The following is a 12266-nucleotide window of genomic DNA, read 5'->3' on the forward strand; positions in this document are numbered from 1 at the left end:
TTGGAATGTAGAGACACCAAAATAAGAGAGGCTCTTTGGTCCAAAGGGAATCCTACTTTAGAAGAGGAAATCAAAATTGCTGAGGAACTGGAGCCCACTAATAAGTGTGTAAAGGAACTTGAAAAAAGAACAGAAGGTGAGAATAAGAAAGAGCGAATAGCACAAAACCCGGAAGTATTAGCTGTACAAGGAAGTGACTACACAAAGAAGAAAACTCTGTTCAAAAAAGAATTGGCGCAGGTGAAAAAGAAATATCCAAAGAGAAAGCTGAAACAAGTAACAAACGTTGATTTTTCCAATGTAATAGCTTGTATCATATAGCCACGAGCGACAAATGTCCAGCTATAAAAGAGTTATGCAAAAGGTGCAATAGGAAGGGTCATCTCACTAGCTGTTGAAGAACAAAAAAAGAAAACATACATTGTTTGGAAGGACTATGTGAAAGTTCTGAAGAGTGTACATTTGCAGTTGAAGAATTTGTGTCTGCTGGAAACAACATAGATGATGATTTAGACATAGAAAAGCCTATGGCTATGATAGACTTAAGTAACAAACAAATTGACATGGTGATTGATTCTGAAGCAAAATATACTCTACTGCCCAAATATCTTTTTGACAAATATTTTGAAACTGGTATTAAGCTAAATATGATTAATATCAAACCATTAGCATATGGAGGAAAACAAATTGAACTTATTAGTTGGTGTTGGTCAGTGATGAAGTCTAAAGAGATCAGCTAAAGGAAAGGTATATGTCACAGTGAAAGGAATGCAACCTCTGTTGAGTTGGTCTCATCAAGCTAGATTGAAGATAAAACTGGATCCCACTGCAGAGGAATCAGTTCATGCTGTAGACCAGGAATCACAGAAAATAACTATTGAAGAACATGTAGTCTTCAGAGAAGAACTGGGAGTCTTAAAAAACTTTAACCATGAGATCAAGATAAAACAAGATGCTGTTCCAGTGGTACAAAAATTGGGGCCAGTTCCATTGAATATTAAGTCAGCGGTGAATAAGGAACTAGAAAAATTAGTGGTTGATGGTGTGATTGAAAGAATTGAGTCTTCGGAGGGGTATCACCATTGGTAATAGTATACAAACCAAATGGGAAATTGAGGTTGTGCATAGACCTTAAATGTGTTAATACATGAGTCATTCCAGATAGACACCCTTTACCGAATATAGCTGAAATGTTGGGTACCATTAGAGGTGCAAAAATAATGAGTTCTTTGTACCTGAAGTCTGCTTACCATCAAGTAATGTTACATCCAAAGTCAACAGATATCACTGCATTCATTACCAGTGAGGGTCTATTTTGTTGCAAAAGAATGCCTTTTGGTCTTGTTTATGCTGCGTCCGTGTTCCAAAGGATAATGTACCAACTTTTTCATCATATGCAAGGAATTTTATGTTTTCAGGATGATGTGCTAAATATATTTAAGAATGCTGGGCTTACCTTTAGCAAAGATAAATGTAAGTTCAAAAGGTCTACCATATCATATTTAGGGCATGAGATATCAGAGAAAGGTATCAGACATAAAGAGGAACTAGTTAACAACATTGTGAATTTTGCCAGCCCAGATAACAAGAGAAATCAATTTCATTTTTAGGGATGGCTGAATTTTATGTGAAGTTTATACCCGATTTAGCGAGTAAATGATTTCACATGAGAAAATTAGTGAAAAGGAATGTGAGATTTGATTGGACTGGTGTGTGTGAAGATGAATTCAACAAAATAAAATTGAATTTGAATGCTGCACCCACTTAAATCTTTTAATCCAAATACTAGAATTAAGGGAATAGTGGAATGATGCACTGGGAAAGTTCAGTTATGTAGATGTTTCTGATGTGACTGGTGGGTTATTAAGCTTATACTTAAATAAATCCCTTTCAATCAACAAACTGGCGTGAGAGGATATTTCAGTGGCGTTCCTGAATTTTACCCAGATTGGCCTTCCAGCCAATAGGGTGCTTACCTGAATCACTAACATCCATACATAAGACACCTACATATACTTGCAGCTGTGCAGCTGTTAGGGCACATAGCTAGCTACCAAGCCTGGGTGCATACACTGCAGTGGAAATACACATGCGGCATGCTGCAAGCAGCATGCAGGAGTCGTCTTTTAAAATGTTTACTGATTTAAGGATAGGTCCCTTATGATATAGAGTTGTCAATTGGCACCCCTAATGCGGGCACACCAAGCTATGGGTTAGTATCTAACAGCACCCTCCATGTGGAGGGGCTGGGTTACTGAGGCGGGAGAAATCAGCTGTCGACTCCCCATCTCCAGAAGGAGAAATCCCTGTGTGGGCACTCGTCTATTGAAGAACATCGAATGTAGCCATTTTGGAACATGGTAAACTCGGTCCTGAGCTGTGCACAGAGATCCCACCCTCCCTTCTTACCAGCATCATCCTAATCTCTGATTGGTCATGGCCTTCGATGGAGGCCTACATTGGACAAGCTCTAGGCATCTTACTGAATAACCACACATCACATGGCAAGTTCTGGTTAGGCCCTGTTAGATCCTGGCAAAAACAAAGAGGTGATGGCTGGAAGGTTTAGAATTAATCTTAACCACTGGCTTTGCTCTGGTCAACCATCCAGACCATCGTTCTTTGCCTGCCAAGCCATCACAGAAGGGGAAAGACCATATGCAAATCAGACTTTGCCCCAGCCCAAAAGGGGCAGTCTAGCCCGAACTGCTAGGTCACATCCCTTCGGCACGAGACCACAAACATCCCCAAACATGTTTCGGCCTTGTTGGGCCTCATCAGTGAGGAGTAGCTTGGGTCTCTAGGCCCAGCAGGCACGGGGCCCACGTCTGGGCATACCCGTCCCACTCGGGGTGACATAGCAAAAACAAAGAGGTGATGGCTGGAAGGTTTAGAATTAATCTTAACCACTGGCATTGCTCTGGTCAACCCTCCAGACCATCGTTCTTCCCCTGCCAAGCCATTACAGAAGGGGAAAGACCATATGCAAATCAGACGTGGCCCCACCCCAAAAGGGGCAGTCCAGCCCGAACTGCTAGGTCACATCCCTTCTCCATGAGACCACAAGCATCCCCAGACATGTTTCGGCCTTGTTGGGCCTCATCAGTGAGCAGTAGCTTGGGTCTCTAGGCCCAGCAGGCACGGGACCCACGTCTGGGCATACCTGTCCCACTCGGGGTGATATAGCAAAAACAAAGAGGTGATGGCTGGAAGGTTCAGAATTAATCTTAACCACTGGCATTGCTCTGTGCAACCCTCCAGACCATTGTTCTTCGCCTGCCAAGCCATTACAGAATGGGAAAGACCATATGCAAATCAGACTTGGCCCCACCCCAAAAGGGGCAGCCTAGCCCGAACTGCAAGGTCACATCCCTTCTGCACAAGACCACAAGCATCCCCAAACATGTTTCGGCCTTGTTGGGCCTCATTAGTGAGGAGTAGCTTGGGTCTCTAGGTCCAGCAGGCACGGGACCCACATCTGGGCATACCCGTCCCACTCGGGGTGACATAGTAAAAACAGAGAGGTGATGGCTGGAAGGTTTAGAATTAATCTTAACCACTGCCATTGCTCTGGGCAACCCTCCAGACCATCGTTCTTCGCCTGCCAAGGGGAAAGGCCATATGCAAATCAGACTTGGCCCCACCTCAGTCCTGGCCACCCTTTCTGCTCTATTTCCCCCTCAGTCCAGTAAAACATTCACGCAGCATCACCACATGAGTCAAAATGTCTACACCTGCATGATCAGTGTGTTGAGCTGCCACACATGCATACATAACCTGCACCTTTTCAAGTACCTTGTTGGTACCTAGGACCCTAGGTATTTAACCAGCAGTGTTTGGTCACCCCTTGAATCTTCCCCAAATGTTCCCTGCCTACCATGCCTCTCCCAATCCTACTCCTTGTTCTTGCTGTTCTCCCTTTGGGGGCCTCCCCCTCCCACCATTTCCCTCCACTGCTTGCTCTGTTCAATCTGTCCCCCTACCACCATTCGTCAGTTTCCTCCCAATTGCCACTCAGGTGGCGCCTCTCTCTCGTCCATCTCACATTCACCCTATCGCTTCATTTCACCTACTGCAAGAACTACCACCTCTACCTCTGATCCTGCTACTGACCCTGCCCAGGGTCCCTGGAGGGCCCAATGTTTCTGAAATCAAGCCCCTGTTTGTGCTAATCGTTTAATGTTCTATCACTATCTGTGAAATGGCTGTCACTGAAACATGGGTTTCCCTACATGTTCGTCTCACAAGCAAGAATGGCACACCATTGGCACCCCTTCCCCTCTCTGATGTACCTCCCGCCACTTATGAGCACATCTAAGTCCAACTCCTCTTACTATCCTCATTATCTTCTGCCCCCCAGGCACATGCAACCTCTTGTTCTCAGATCTTGACCTCCTACTTGAAACACTCCCAGTAGATGTCTCTGCTGCCATAATGGGTGACCTGAACCTCTGCAATATGACTAATGCTCAACAGCTCCATTCCCTCCGGCACTCACTAGTCAACCTACATAACCTTCCGACCCACGCCCTCTTTTCCTCCTCCCTGAAAGATCCCCAAGTGTAAATTGAAACCAGACTCCATCATCCCCTGCCTTGGCCATATCACACTTATTCTATCCATTGGACTCGCCTTTACTGAATTCAACTCTGCACTGTCTCCCCCCCCCCCTTCAATGATCACTACCCGGCCAGCTCCTTTACCTCTTCTCTTCCTCCTCCTATAGCACGGATCCAGCTCCTGGGGGCAGTCATGCTTTGCTGCTTACACTATTGGTGCCAAGAGCGGTCCCCCCTTCAAGGGCTCTTTTTGTCAATACATCTCTTGATCAGCAACATCCATCTATTACATTCGCACTGTCAAGGGCCTTCCAGTCCGTGCCCCCCCAGCCCCCCCCAGCCTCCCCGTGATCTGCTATTTCCTAACTCTTTCTGCCAATGACTTTACCTCTTGTCCCTCCATGATAAATGCCAGATGACGGGGTGCCCTGTCCACCCTTCTCTCCCCTTTCCCATGGCCTCACTCATGCACCAGCTCCTTCTCTCATCTTCTCCACTCTCCCAGCTCCCCCACTCTGCTCATGCTTCTCTCTGCACACCCGTGGACTCCTTTGCACCCCACAATGTTCAGGAACCTGCACGTATCACCTCCACTCACCAATCTACCTTCTGTAACCCTCTCTCTCAACTGGTATCTCCGCATCCTGTCTCATCAACACAGCCACGGTCAGACCTCTTCTAAAGAAATCGTGGGTGGCACCAACAACCCCTCATTGTGCAGACGGGTCTTTCCACTTCCCTGCCACTCTAAAATCCTTACAAGTGTTATCTGGAACCGCATAAATGTCTCCAGGTGCATTCACTTACTGTCCCCCCAGGTCTGGATTCTGGTGCAAAGTCTCTAGCGGGGCTGCGCTCATCCTGGTCGCAAGTTCTCTTATCACGGCTCACCACTCTCACTTCTCCCCTAGCCTTTCCATGCTGCTCATTATTCCTCCCTCCTTCTCATTCCTTTCCATCTCTGGCTCCAAGTGCTAAAGACCTTTATCACATGACAACATGTTTAATTTCATCAGCCTGTGGATAAGAGACAATCGGCTCTGTCTGAATGATGAAAGGACTGAGCTACTCTTTCTTACTGGCAGCTCCTAAAACCATCCGGAAATGTGGGAATTTGTAGGACTCCCATCATGTCTATGCATGCACATAGAACCCCCATGTTAGGAAAAGCTAAATCCCTGGGCCTCCGTCTCAACACTGGAATGAACATGGATGCTCAAGCCTCAGGAAGCGTCACCTCCAGCCATTCCTATCTCAGGCTGCTTCACCAGATAAGACCGTTCATGTATGATACAGAGGCTGCTGTCATAGCCAGGGCCACCGCAGGGGCCAAACTGCTGTATGGCAATGCACTGCTCACTGGAGCACCCTCATATGAGAGTGCAAGGCTCCCGGGGATACAGAATGCTGCCGGCTGGATTGCGGCTAATATCCCTAGAACGATTCATATCTCTCCAACCAACATCGAAGAGCTTGCGCTGGTTGCCTGTTGCCCAGAGCATAACACACACAACTATGACTACTACCCACAAATGCCTACACAGTGATGCTCCATCTTATTTAAGGGCCCGATTGAGACCTTATAGACAGTCTAGCCTGCATCGCTCAAGCTCACAACAGTTTTTAATCTTTAAGCGCTGCAAGCACAGTCGTGCAGCCGGCAGATCCTTTCAAACAGCAGCCTCGGATTGATGGAACATGCTGCCGCCATGTCTGCGCTTGGGTGCTAAACGTGTTTCCTTGAAAAAAACACCAGAAATCACACCTTTTCAGAGAGCACTTGATGTAGCTTCTGAAGTCCGATGACCACTTCATGTAGCTCTGTAGTCCGATGAGCACTTCACGTAGCTCTGCAGTCCGATGAGCACTTCAGTCCGATGAGCACTTCATGTTCTGCAGTCTGATGAGCACTTCATGTAGTTCGGTAGTCTGATGAGCACTTCATGTATCTCTGTAGTCTGATGAGCACTTCAGTCCGATGAGCACTTCATGTTCTGCAGTCTGATGAGCACTTCATGTAGCTCTGTAGTCTGATGAGCACTTCAGTCCGATGAGCACTTCATGTTCTGCAGTCTGATGAGCACTTCATGTAGCTCTGTAGTCTGATGAGCACTTCAGTCTGATGAGCACTTCATGTTCTGCAGTCTGATGAGAACTTCATGTAGCTTCTGCAGTCTGATGAGCACTTCATGTAGCTCTGTAGTCTGATGAGCACTTCAGTCCGATGAGCACTTCATGTTCTGCAGTCTGATGAGAACTTCATGTAGCTTCTGCAGTCTGATGAGCACTTCATGCAGCTCTGTAGTCTGATGAGCACTTCAGTCCGATGAGCACTTCATGTTCTGCAGTCTGATGAGAACTTCATGTAGCTTCTGCAGTCTGATGAGCACTTCATGTAGCTCTGTAGTCTGATGAGCACTTCAGTCCGATGAGCACTTCATGTTCTGCAGTCTGATGAGCACTTCATGTAGCTCTGCAGTCCGATGAGCACTTCAGTCAGATGAGCACTTCATGTTCTGCAGTCTGATGAGCACTTCATGTAGCTTCTGCAGTCCAATGAGAACTTCATGTAGCTCTGTAGTCTGATGAGCACTTCAGTCCGATGAGCACTTCATGTTCTGCAGTCTGATGAGCACTTCATGAATCTGCAGTCCGATGAGAACTTCATGTAGCTCTGTGGTCTGATGAGCACTTCACGTAGCTTCTGAAGTCCGATGAGCACTTCATGTAGCTCTGCAGTCTGATGAGTAGTTTATGTAGCTCTGTAGCCTGATGAGCACTTGACGTAGCTTCTGCAGTCCGATGAGAACTTCATGTAGCTCTGTAGTCTGATGAGCACTTCACGTCGCTTCTGAAGTCCGATGAGCACTTCATGTAGCTCTGCAGTCTGATGAGTAGTTTATGTAGCTCTGTAGCCTGATGAGCACTTGACGTAGCTTCTGAAGTCTGATGAGTAGTTCATGTAGCTCTGTAGCCTGATGAGCACTTGACGTAGCTTCTGCAGTCCGATGAGAACTTTATGTGGCTTCTGCAGTCTGATGAGTAGTTCATGTAGCTTCTGCGGTCTGATGAGCACTTGACGTAGCTTCTGCAGTCTGATGTGAACTTCATGTAGCTCTGTGGTCTGATGAGCACTTCATGTAGCTTCTGCAGTCCGATGAGAACTTCATGTAGCTCTGTAGTCTGATGAGCACTTCACGTCGCTTCTGAAGTCCGATGAGCACTTCATGTAGCTCTGTAGTCTGATGAGCACTTCACGTCGCTTCTGAAGTCCGATGAGCACTTCATGTAGCTCTGTAGTATGATGAGCACTTCACGTCGCTTCTGAAGTCCGATGAGAACTTTATGTGGCTTCTGCAGTCTGATGTGAACTTCATGTAGCTCTGTAGTCTGATGTGCACTTTAGTTCGATGAGCACTTCAAGTTCTGCAGACTGATGAGCACTTCATGTAGCTCTGTAGCTTGATGAGCACTTCACGTCGCTTCTGAAGTCCGATGAGCACTTCATGTAGCTTCTGCAGTCCGATGAGAACTTCATGTAGCTTCTGAAGTCCGATGAGCACTTCACGTAGCTTCTGCAGTCTGATGAGTAGTTCATGTAGCTCTGTAGCCTGATGAGCACTTGACGTAGCTTCTGCAGTCCGATGAGAACTTTATGTGGCTTCTGCAGTCTGATGTGAACTTCATGTAGCTCTGTAGTCTGATGTGCACTTTAGTTCGATGAGCACTTCAAGTTCTGCAGACTGATGAGCACTTCATGTAGCTCTGTAGCTTGATGAGCACTTCACGTCGCTTCTGAAGTCCGATGAGCACTTCATGTAGCTTCTGCAGTCCGATGAGAACTTCATGTAGCTTCTGAAGTCCGATGAGCACTTCACGTAGCTTCTGCAGTCTGATGAGTAGTTCATGTAGCTCTGTAGCCTGATGAGCACTTGACGTAGCTTCTGCAGTCCGATGAGAACTTTATGTGGCTTCTGCAGTCTGATGTGAACTTCATGTAGCTCTGTAGTCTGATGTGCACTTTAGTTCGATGAGCACTTCAAGTTCTGCAGACTGATGAGCACTTCATGTAGCTCTGTAGCTTGATGAGCACTTCACGTCGCTTCTGAAGTCCGATGAGCACTTCATGTAGCTTCTGCAGTCCGATGAGAACTTCATGTAGCTTCTGAAGTCCGATGAGCACTTCATGTAGCTTCTGCAGTCCGATGAGAACTTCATGTAGCTTCTGAAGTCCGATGAGCACTTCACGTAGCTTCTGCAGTCTGATGAGTAGTTCATGTAGCTCTGTAGCCTGATGAGCACTTGACGTAGCTTCTGCAGTCCGATGAGAACTTTATGTGGCTTCTGCAGTCTGATGTGAACTTCATGTAGCTCTGTGGTCTGATGAGCACTTCATGTAGCTTCTGCGGTCTGATGAGCACTTGACGTAGCTTCTGCAGTCCGATGAGAACTTTATGTGGCTTCTGCAGTCTGATGTGAACTTCATGTAGCTCTGTGGTCTGATGAGCACTTCAGTCTGATGAGCACTTCATGTAGCTTCTGCAGTCCGATGAGAACTCTATCTACTGTTGCCCTGCTGGACAGCTCTTCATGCAAAATCCCTCTTTAAATTCCTTCTACTCATCTGTAATGCCACCCGTGGACTTTCTCCCCCACTACCTTACTGACTGCCCCTCACTGTAGTCTCCCTCTCAACCGACCAGCTCCCTTTCCTCACTTCAGGGCCTCATTACAAGTTGGGCTGTGTGGGCCAGTAACTGAGTGACTGGCGCATTACCTCACTGCCCAATTGCCGGTGGAGTGGAGGGAAAACCCGTTACAAAATGCTGGAGTTAATTCCACCATTTTATCGCCACTGGTGATAGTCCCGCCGAAATCCCATGGAGTTCTAATTGGAGGCTAACACTGTAGACCACCACCTGTAATCTGGCAGTAATTCCGACAGACCAAGTGACGGTAATGGTAAAACCCCTTGGCGGTATTTCAGTAGATTTACTGCCAAAATACCAACAAACATGGTGCCTCCTTTCCCTGCTTGCCCCACTACTCTGGAATGCACTCGTCATCCATAAAAGCCACCTTTTCAGTCACCCTATGTACGTCACAGAATCAAGGCTCTTATGTAAAGGCACCTCACCACTGCCATGTTATGGCCTGCACTGTAAGTCTTCTGGGTGAAAAGACACCCCAATAGTAGGATTGGGAGAATCAGAGAAATCCGGTCGAGACCAAAAAGAAGCTCTACATGCAGGACTGGATAACGCCTCCGACCGAAAGGCAAGAAGCAAGGAAGCTAAATACACTCCCAAAATATCTACAGCTGTTTGCAAATCAGCATTTTAAATCACAGTTCATGAGATTCCGCTTAAATCTGAGACAGGTTCTGAGACCGAGAGAAAGATCAAAGGGAGCTGTTGTGACGTGTAGATTGTGTCTAAAAGGAGATTCCGAGGAGGCGCTGAAACATCGGACGCTTTCCTGCTCAGCTTTGAGGGAAGCAAGAACTAAAACTCTGGGACAGGAGATCAGGAAACATGACTCGATGAATGCGGAGGCAAGACTCCCATGACTCTAGCCTTAGTTACGAATAGTGAATAGTAAACACGATCCTACAGAGATCGAGGGAGGGTGGAGGGTTACTGCTTTTGACCTTGTCCTTCAGGAGAGTGACAGCTGGACAACAATGCACCTGGGAATGAACGGGCCTGTGTTTTTTATTTTGACTAGCTGAAGATTATGTACATACATGACAAGGACTGTGGTAACATGTTTTCCATATTGTAAAATTAAAAAAAACCTAAAACAAATTAAAAAAAATACATTCAAAATATACTAAACTATAGGAGCCCCTCTACGGAATTCAACCCTGTGTCCCTCAAATGGAGCTTATAGCACTGGGTGGGTGCGCTTAAGGTCAATTTCTAAGAAGATCCTTTGACTTCTGGCATTATAATTTAAGCCCTGCATCACGTACTCCAACCCCACATGCAGGGTCGGATTGGCTCCTCGGCCTTTCGGCCCCTGGCTGGGCCGAAATCGTCCCTAGAGATTGGGAGCCGGTTTCTGGCCATGCCTGGGCCGGTTTGGAAGAAAAATAAATGTTAAAATAAAAAAAAAACATTTTTTTTCTTTTTCAAAAAGCCTTTCATCCTTCTTAGGTCGATAAATGAGTACCAAAACAGGTTGTGTGATATTGTATGCATATTTGTTCTATAAAAAAAAAGCTTAAGTGCTATATAATATTATCATTTGGACTTGGACGTCTGCTTGGAATCACAGTAATTTAGGAACAATGCTATTTGATGCCACTTCCTGTTTTGTCAAAGGGTGAAAGGTCGTCGTTTCATGTCTTCCCGGGATGTCACTTTGGGGTGGGGTCACATGACATCACTTCTGGTGATGTCATCATAGGTCAAGGGTCGTGAGGCGAGGGGTGGGCCACGTTTTTTTTTGGGTGACCGGGCCTATTTCTTGTCCCTGTCCGACCCTGCCCACATGACTTCCTGCAGACTTAGGTCTCATGGTATGACAGTGAAAAAGGAATTGGTGCTAAATGGCTGCAAACCAGGTGTATCGACTGGTGGTCCCGGCGGCTCGGCAAAGCGGTGCAGGCCACAGTCAAGTGGGGGAGTTTGATTTTTCGAGCAGTTAACCCCGGAGGTTGTTGCGTAAGAGGAAAGCTTATCAACCCTAGGTTCATAGCTCCAAGATTCACGGGAGTGTGGGGTGCAAACTCCCAACACATTTTCAGCTTAGCGGGGGGATTGCTGGATTCTCAAGCCCTCTGCTAGGAGGTGTCTTTTCTTTATTCCGATTTGCACACGGATGCCCTGGATCCAAGTCACCTGTTTGATGAATCAATCTACAGCGGAACACCGCCAAGCAAGTGAGCCATATTCGTTCAACCATTCACGCTGCAGTGGCCAAATCCGGTTTAATCAGCTTGCAGCTCACAATCACAACTAAAACCAGAGAAAACACCAACACTGTCCTGAGACATTGAGACACCATGCTACTAGAGGCTCCTGACAAGTCTTTTCTTGATACTCTGACCTGTTGGCCTTAACCTTGAGCAATACACACTGACATTAATATCCAATGTGCCCAATCTACCTTAAAAAAGAAAATGTCAACAAACTTTATTCAGCTACATCCATAAAAGCACAAAAGAACAAGAGCGCGTCCATAACCCCATGTGATCCCAGGAAGACATCCAAAAACTAGAACACCCGTAACATGTGAATAAAAGGCATAAACACTGGAAAGCTCATTTTATACAAATGTGTAATTTGGCAGCAGACAGCCATTAGGTGTTTATATACACGCAGGGGGCACCCCACCACCATATTTTCATCATTTGCACAAAGGAGTGCAAAAGTGCAGGGCAAAAGGTGGCGTACATGTGTGTATGCCGACATCAGTCCTGCACTTTTGCACTCTGCTGTGCACATTCAGTAAACGCTGCCTGGTATGCGAGCATGTAATTGTAATTGTAAATGCTGCCTGCCATGTACAATTGATCCTTACAGAGTCAGTTTGCTTTTCGCTGGTGCATAAAGCAGGTTGGACTCCATCGGGTTCTCCAGCATTTGTGCAGGCATGAAAAGGCTGGAGCATTTGTTAGGCTGCGAGAAAAGGAGCGTTCCACTCTTTGTCTCTGCCATACCAATGATACGGCTCATGGAATATGAGTTCTTAGGAGAAAAG

At 46.3% G+C, this 12266-nt stretch overlaps 1 protein-coding gene across 1 annotated transcript in view; it reads left to right on the forward strand.

The window, feature by feature from the left end:
- Window positions 1-12266, forward strand: part of LOC138498142 (uncharacterized) — a 307816-nt gene that overhangs the window by 171728 nt on the left and 123822 nt on the right. The gene's annotated exons all lie outside the window — the stretch shown is intronic.

This window comes from Ambystoma mexicanum, chromosome 5q (assembly GCF_040938575.1).
Source record: "Ambystoma mexicanum isolate Mex_15411 chromosome 5q, UKY_AmexF1_1, whole genome shotgun sequence".
Classification (NCBI taxonomy): Eukaryota; Metazoa; Chordata; class Amphibia; order Caudata; family Ambystomatidae; genus Ambystoma; species Ambystoma mexicanum.